The 7,825-nt window shown below is 42.4% G+C and overlaps 1 long non-coding RNA gene across 1 annotated transcript in view; it reads right to left on the reverse strand.

Annotated features, from left to right (window-relative positions):
* Positions 1-272: 272 nt before the first annotated feature.
* LOC106823998 (uncharacterized) overlaps positions 273-7,825 on the reverse strand; it is a 41,009-nt gene continuing 33,456 nt past the window's right edge. The window contains exon 4 of the long non-coding RNA XR_001396279.3: positions 273-367. This is a non-coding gene — a long non-coding RNA (uncharacterized lncRNA). The remainder of the gene's footprint in view (positions 368-7,825) is intronic.

Raw genomic sequence — 7,825 nt, forward strand, 5'->3', positions numbered from 1 at the left:
AACATATGTCTGCATAAAGACACTAAACAAAACCCAAAGAAAAAGGCAAACTGAAAAAAGTGTGCAGCGTGTATGACATAGGACTAACTTCTATTGTACATTCAATAATAACAAAACTAGCTCAATACAAATATAATAGTTCCTCTGTCCATCCTGCCTCCACATGTGATAAATTGATTATTAAGAATGTATTATCACCGATTCATACCAAGTATTATGAATCTGATAGCCAAATCAAAAAATATGCCCCAAGAGGAAAGCTTTCCGAATACCTTAGATCCTCAAAGTGGTCCATGAAGCATCAGCATCGCCAGGAGCTTTCTAGAAAGGCAGCATCTCAGTCCCCATTCCTGTCCTCAGTCAAAATCTGCATTTAACAAGATCCCAGGTGATTCACACGTACGTCAAAGTTCCAGAAGCACTGCCTCAAAGCATCACATTCCTTTTCTGCCTGACAATTCTGCTTCAGAGGCAAAACGCTCATCTAACAGTCTTTGGGGTCTTCTGATCTAGGCTCATTGCCTTGGAATTAATTCTCACGTGTGAAAGGCCACCAGGAAAAACAGCACATGGGAGGTTACTTCAAACAGCCTCCCAAACGTGCATTCTTCTCCACTGAGCTAGACCAAGAAATCTCAATGATAAAATGAGCTCATTGTGCAAAAACATTCTATATTTCTTATTTCAGTGGAGTTTTTCTTAAAGTTCCAATCCCACCTACTCGACTAGAAGCAGCCCTGCTCTGAACCATCGCTGGCTCCAGCACAGTGATTAGACACAGTTGTTTCTGACCACGGAACCATAATTCATTAGTTGAGTTTAAGGAGTCTACGGACAGTCACCTTATCAGAACCGTCACCACCCAGGCGTCATCACCTTCAAGGAAATTGTCAAACCAAGCCATCAGAATGGTGCAGACTTCACCAGAAGGTGCTCAGGAGCAGATTGGTGGAGTAGCTTCCCCTACAAAGGTTGCCAGGTTTCTCTGGGCTCAAAGGCCCCTTCGTGTTCAATAATGAGAGTCATTCCTACCAAAATACTAAAAGAACAATTTGGTCTATGCTCCTCTGGGTGAAATCCTCCCATACTGAATTGAGGACTTATAAGATTATTCTGAACGCTATCCTGTCTCCATCTACCCCTCATTCAATTCCTTTAATAACATTGTTGGTGTTTTATAAGTCAAAAATAAAAGGTAACATTCAGACAAAACTTATCTTTGTCAAAGTAGAATCCTGAAAGGAGAAAAATTACCTGGTCTGGCCTACTTTGGGCACCAGAATTTTGACTCTGATCTACAGGTAGGCTATGTTCAGTTTAGGTTCTATTATGTGACACTGCCAGCCCTGGTGGTCTAGTGGTTAAGAGATTTGGCGCTCTCGTCACTGGGGCCTGGGTTCATTTCCCAAACCACAGCACTCCTCAGTGTGCTGGTTATCATCCTGTGGTGGCTGCATGCTGCTGTGATGCTGAGAGCTATGCCACTGGGATTCCAAATACCAGCAAGATCACCCATGGTGGACAGGTTTCAGAGGAGCTTCCAGACTAAGACAGACTAGGAAGGAGGACCTGGCCACCCATTTTCAAAAACATTGGACGTGAAAACACTATGAATAGCAGCAGAGCGTTGTCTGATGCAGCGCTGGAACGTGAGAGGATGGAGCAAAAAGACAGGGAGGGTTCCACTTTGCAGTACACAGAGTCACTAGGAGTCAGAATCTAAGCGAGGGCACTAACAACAACTCATATGACACTATCTTCAGGCCTTATTTAACCCGGACTTTACAGAGCCAACAAAAGCTTGATTCGAACAACTGAATCCAAACTCTATCGTTTAATGGTTTCTGCTTGCTGGTCCATAGAACAGCACTGGGCTGGCTCATAAGAATCACGTGGGAAACATTTTTAAAATATAGATCCTAAGGCCCTATCCTCTGGATTCAGATTTCTTAGACTAGCGGTGAGGTCTGCAACAGGCATTTTTTACAAACTCCACCAGATGACCCTGATGTACAACTGGGGTTGAGTACAAACACAACAATTCTAATTCATGGGTTCTGATACCCAATTCTCACTCCTCCACACTTCATAGCTGGTAACTATTAACATGGTATTTCCTTACTGTATTCAACAGGACACACTTTTCTTGAGATGTTAATAATAAATATCTAAATGAGCAAACACAAATATGGTTTATATTCAAATAGGATTGAGAAACACTGTCTTCAAATAAAGTAAGACTATTTCCTTTAAATACCAATGTGTATTACACACCTCCACCTGGGAGGATATGGTATGTAGCATTTCCCTAACTTACTTGACAAGGAACTCTCTTTTCGGTGTGTCCTGTCTTAACATCTTGCAGAACTGGTGTTCTATAAGACACAGTTCAGGCAACGGCCTCAACCGCGGTGACGAGGAAGCAGTATCTGGGATGCTGCTCTCTGGGTCTACGATGAGCCCCATGGTTCTGGCTCCTCTCCCCTCTTCCTGTCTCCCCCATGTGGCGATCTCTCCTCCTTTCAGCCCCCGTGTCTGGTCACAGGTAGCTCTCTCTCTGGGTCCATGCACTTGCTCATGCATAGTCACGGAGGATTAAGTTGTCACCATTGATTAGCATGAAAGGCTCTGCTTGCCTCTAGCGGCTTTGCAGTACTGTTGTGCCTCTGATGGCTAGAGCTCTCTGTCTCTCTCACTGGAGCACAGGTCGTCTCTGAAGATGTCAGCATTCCTACGTGCTGAAAGGGCAGCCATAAGCACCCTCCATTTGAGCTTCTCCATTACCATTCCTTCCTGACACCATTAAACACCTGCAGGCAACCCCAGGATATTATAGTTTTCATTCTTCGTGCCAAATATTGTACGGGTGAAACTAAAAGGTGTTACAGATACAAGAACTTATTCCTCATCACCACAATCTTGAAAGTCCCAAGACAACCGGGAGGATGCTAGGAGACTTTTCTAGACAGATGATGTCCTTCACAGAATGGACGTCGCTCACGGTCCAAGTCAGAAACAGGTGATCACATGGATTTTATAGGCTTCAAATATTACAATAAGTTCCAGTTCTCTCCCAGTTCTATCCCTCTATCCCTCATTATCACTATGGCAATCTATAAGACAAAAGAGAAATCAGGGGGCAGGCCCCCTGGCACAGTGGTTAAGTTCGCGCGCTCCACTTCAGTGGCCCAGGGTTTCGCTGTTTCGGATCCTGGGCGCAGACATGGCACTGCTTGTCAGGCCACATTGAGGCAGCATCCCACATGCCACAACTAGAAGGACCTACAACTAGAGTATACAACTATGTACTGGGGGGCTTTGGGAGAAGAAGAAGAAGGGGAAAAAAAGAAGATTGGCAACAGATGTTAGCCCAGGTGCCAATCTTAAAAAAAAAAAAGAGAGAGAGAAATCAGGAGCAGTTTCTTGAAACTTGTGGTTGAAAATACGTGGTTACTGCATATGGAAAACACATGTTCTTTGCATTTCCTAATCCATCCTCTACTTCAGAAAGAGGTAATGTAATGTAATGTCTAATGTAAAAAATCAGGAGAGGAGTAAAAGGGAACACCCAGCAAAACCATCATGTCGTATCCAGCCACTCAAAACCAGGCTGCTCTGAAGAGGTAATGTCAGATAAGAAGAGAGGCAGCAGATGTGAAAGATTTTCACCCCTCAATGCTGTCTTACTATTATCTCTCCACATGAGTAGTGTCGTGCTCTATGTGACTGATTCATAATTATCCATCTCCAAAGCAGACTACAGAGCTGGCCCAAAACCAAGGTCTGTGAAGTCTGGGTCAAGCAAGTGTGCAAATTGACCCTGTGGCCTCACCATGGTGATCATATTTGAAACTGTCCCTCCAAGGGTGACTTGACAATGGGTGGCAGCAGAAGCTTTAACAAACTCCTCTGGGGACCAAGGGAACTGATGGCTCTGTTATAGCTACTGAGGACAGACCAAGCCCACAGGAGAAGACAGGAGCTGCTCTTCTCTGGCCCTTGCGAGTGCAGAGACCTTACCCCCCGGTCTCTGCTCTTCTCCAAAGAGGAACTCACGGCCAGGCAGCAGTTATCAGCTACTGGAATTGCAGGTGTTTTGACAGTTGAAGGATCTATATTTCTGCTCCTTTGAATTCCTATTGCTTGTTGTAAAATGTGGAAGTGGTTGTCCCAGAGAGCTTTCGCGACAATGAAGGACTGTTTGCTAAAGGCCTGACTTTATTCCTCATTTGTTTTTTTCTGTTCCCTAAGCCAACACTGAAATAACCAAGGACCAACCTGCCAGTTCCAGGTAGTAAATGGACCAGGGGCCACAAAGGAGTGAGATCCACATTGTCTGGAATATGCAATGAATTGAAAGCAGACAGCAGTTAGGCCAGGAAGCTTGGCAGCACTGATTGAATAAGTTCAGCCTTTGTCAAAGAAAAATATGCCCTATGAATTAGAAACTGGAAATCAGAGAATGCAAGGCCTGCCTCCAGCCTTGTGTTTAGTGACCTGGCAGATAAATTCGAATATGATACCACAGAGGATGCGCCTCTAGATTTCTGGGTGTGGCGGCCATGAGAATGCACCACTCAGATCTCCTGCTGGCAAGAGCAGAATGGACCAACAGTCCCAGCCGCAACCCTCTGGATCCATCACCATGTCTGCATCAAGGCCATGCTGCCCCTAGGCTGCCCCAAATCTTGACCATGGTGGGGATGCGAGTGCAGTCCATCCTGGACAATGTGAGACTCCCCTAATGGACGACTTGGCCTGGAGAACTCGCCATCGATCCAGCTGAGACATTCTTAGAACTGCACTGCAAGCTGAGGCTCTTCCTGCCAATTCCTCCTTCCTTCCCCCTCTCCTTCCCAGGTCAGGCTCGCACCACAGTCTGCAGCTCTGCCCCCTACTCCTGCTCTCTTCCTCTTTACCTTTCACAGGCATTTTCCTCAAGAAATCTGCTTGTCTAAGCCCCTCTTGGTGACTGCTTCTCAGAGAACCCAACTGATGCAGAGAGATGACATGAAATAGTCAACATTTGAATCTTGACTTTAACACCTTCAAAATCTTTTCCTATACATAATCTTATTTGATCCATGAACTATCTGTAAGGTTTTCTTGAGATCTTTTATGAACACAGAAGTTCTTCCTCTTTAAATTAATAATAACACTCTACAAGTATCTGCGATCATACACGCCTGTTGAGAATAAGCTATATTAAAGATCAGCTGTACTTTTCATTCATCCATTCAACAAATATTGAGTCACTTCTATGTGCCCATGGACAAAGATTCTTTGCTTGACCAATCTTTAGTCAGGTTTCTGAACCTTCTCCTAGGCCCATCTGTACATGTCTATGTAAAAGCCAGTATTAACAAGAACCCTGCTAAGTCAGTTTAGCAAGAACCACGCCCCCCCCCCCCACCTCGACACCTGCTCACCCTCGACATCCTCCAACGTCCCCCAGGTGATGTCCGATCCTGGCCTGTCTTCAGTAAGAATCCTGTTAGAGAGATTTAGCTGGAATCCCACCTTACCCCTGATATTTCCTGTTAGTGATTTTCCACCCATTTCCCCCAACCCTGCTCCTTGGCTATAAATTCCTACTTGTTCCTGCGGTATTGAATCCACTCTCTCTCCTCCACTGCAAAGTTCTATCAAATGGTCCCTATACCTACCACAATCGTACCAACTAAAGTCTGCCTCATCATCTTAAACAAGGGCCCCGAATAATTTTTCTTTAACAGCATCTCTGTATTGGGCTCTCTTGGGAATACAACAGTGAGCAAGACACAGCCAATCCTGCTCTTATGGGATTCACAGTAAAAATACAATCAATTTTTAAAATCATAATTGTTAATAAGAGACACAGGAAAAGATCAAGGTGCTTCGGGATTAGAGGAGGTTCTAGGGAACCTGACTTTGGTAAGCCTTAGAGAAGGCTTCCCTAAGACCTATCGCTGAAGCTTGGTTCAGAAGGACAAGTGGGCATCATCTGGTTAAGGGTGGTTGAGTTAGTATAGAGGCTGATTGGTGCCAATGAGTAGATAGGGAAGGGAAAAAAGCCCCTAAGCGGGAAGCAACTAGGAGCATTCAGAGTACTGAAAAAGGATCAGTACATCCTGGAAGCAGAGAGCAAATGAGAGAGAAGCACCAGATAAGGCCAGAGAGGCAGACAGAGGCTTCTTGGCCAGAGGAGTTGCCAAGATTTTGCTTATGTATCCTAAAATAATTTGGAAAACTATGTGCCCATTCACACATTGTTCATTCACACCTAAATTCTTTTATTTTAAATTTAAATAGTTGCAAATGATTTGATTTCTGGTGTATTGTAAATATTGACATTTTAAAATAATGAAATAATGTATCCGAAGAAGATACCCAAGCTACTGATTCCCAACGACATCCCTTGAAAAATATGTATATACGAACAGGCTGATCTTCAATACTTAGACATTTTATATCATTCTTTTTTCTCCTTGAATGTGTGTTTTCATTCTACCTTCCCCAGAGAATATCTTCACGTGAAATATTTTTATACTTGAAAATCTTTTACTGATGTCATTTCATCCTTCAAGGTAAAATTTTTCCTTCTGGACTGAGTTATTACTACAATTATTATTAATACAGAGTTCATCAAAAGAAATATAAATATATTGTAAATTTTAAACATAAGAAAAATTGGGAATTGTTTTATTAATAGCATGGACAAGAATTTTTAATTTCATTTCATGTTTTGGTGGATGAATATTATTTATTGCTATGAGACTGGTTTCATATCAATTCTAACGTGGTTTTTTTGTGAGCTCTGAGATTCTTTGTTCATATATATAAGGAGATGAAATTGGAGCAAAATTCACTATAAAATGTCATTTCACTCTTTGAGCTTCTTCTACTTCATGTGCCAAAACCACACAGTGGCACATCTTCAAATATTATTTTTGTGATCCATCAGCTAACAACTGAATTAGATCTTCTTCAATTTTGTTGGAAGCAAAGAAATGGAAATTGTCCTGAATTGTGATGAGATTTGTTACCCATCATTAGAGACATCAGTGTCTCAATTTCTGGGAAATATATCAAAAAGACTTTTCCAAGACTGATCAAATAACTGCTAATTATACCTCTTACTCTATCATTTCAAGACATCTTCTTTAGCTTAATATACTCCAAACAGGTTGGTGAAACAAAGATAGTATCAATTATATTCAATATTATTAACATGCTTTCAATAAATTGAGTTCAATTTGCAGCTTACAGGTTTTTTAAAAAGGTAGTAACAAAAGTATATTGAAAATACTCATCAAATAACCTAATTAGCACAGTTATTCCTCATTGTCAAACCAATAACCAATCAGAATTCCGACTCCAAATCCTGACTCCTGAGCTCTAATTGTAGATATATAGGCAGATAAGGCACGGAGTCCCACCTGAGTTTGTCATCTGGATGTGAGAAGCATGGACAGCCTCTGCTGTCCATGAGCAAATACGGCTTTTGGTAAGATTCTTATCAATTTTTTAATTGCGTTCATAATAGTTTACAACATTGAGAATTCAGTTGTACGTTATTACTTGTCCATCACCACATAAGTGCTCCCCTTCATCTCCTGTGCCCACGCTCCAGCCCCCTTCCCCCGGTAACCACTGAACTATTGTTCTCTTTATCAATGCGTATGTTTATCTTCCACATGTGAGTGAAGTCATCTGGTGTTTGTCTTTCTCCATCTGGCTTATTTTACTTAACACAATACCCTCCAGGTCCATCCGTGTTGTTGCAAATGGGACGATTTTGTGTTTTTTATGGCTTAGTAGTAGTCCATTGTGTATATACCACATC

The sequence above is a fragment of the Equus asinus genome, chromosome 9 (assembly GCF_041296235.1).
Source record: "Equus asinus isolate D_3611 breed Donkey chromosome 9, EquAss-T2T_v2, whole genome shotgun sequence".
Taxonomy (NCBI): Eukaryota; Metazoa; Chordata; class Mammalia; order Perissodactyla; family Equidae; genus Equus; species Equus asinus.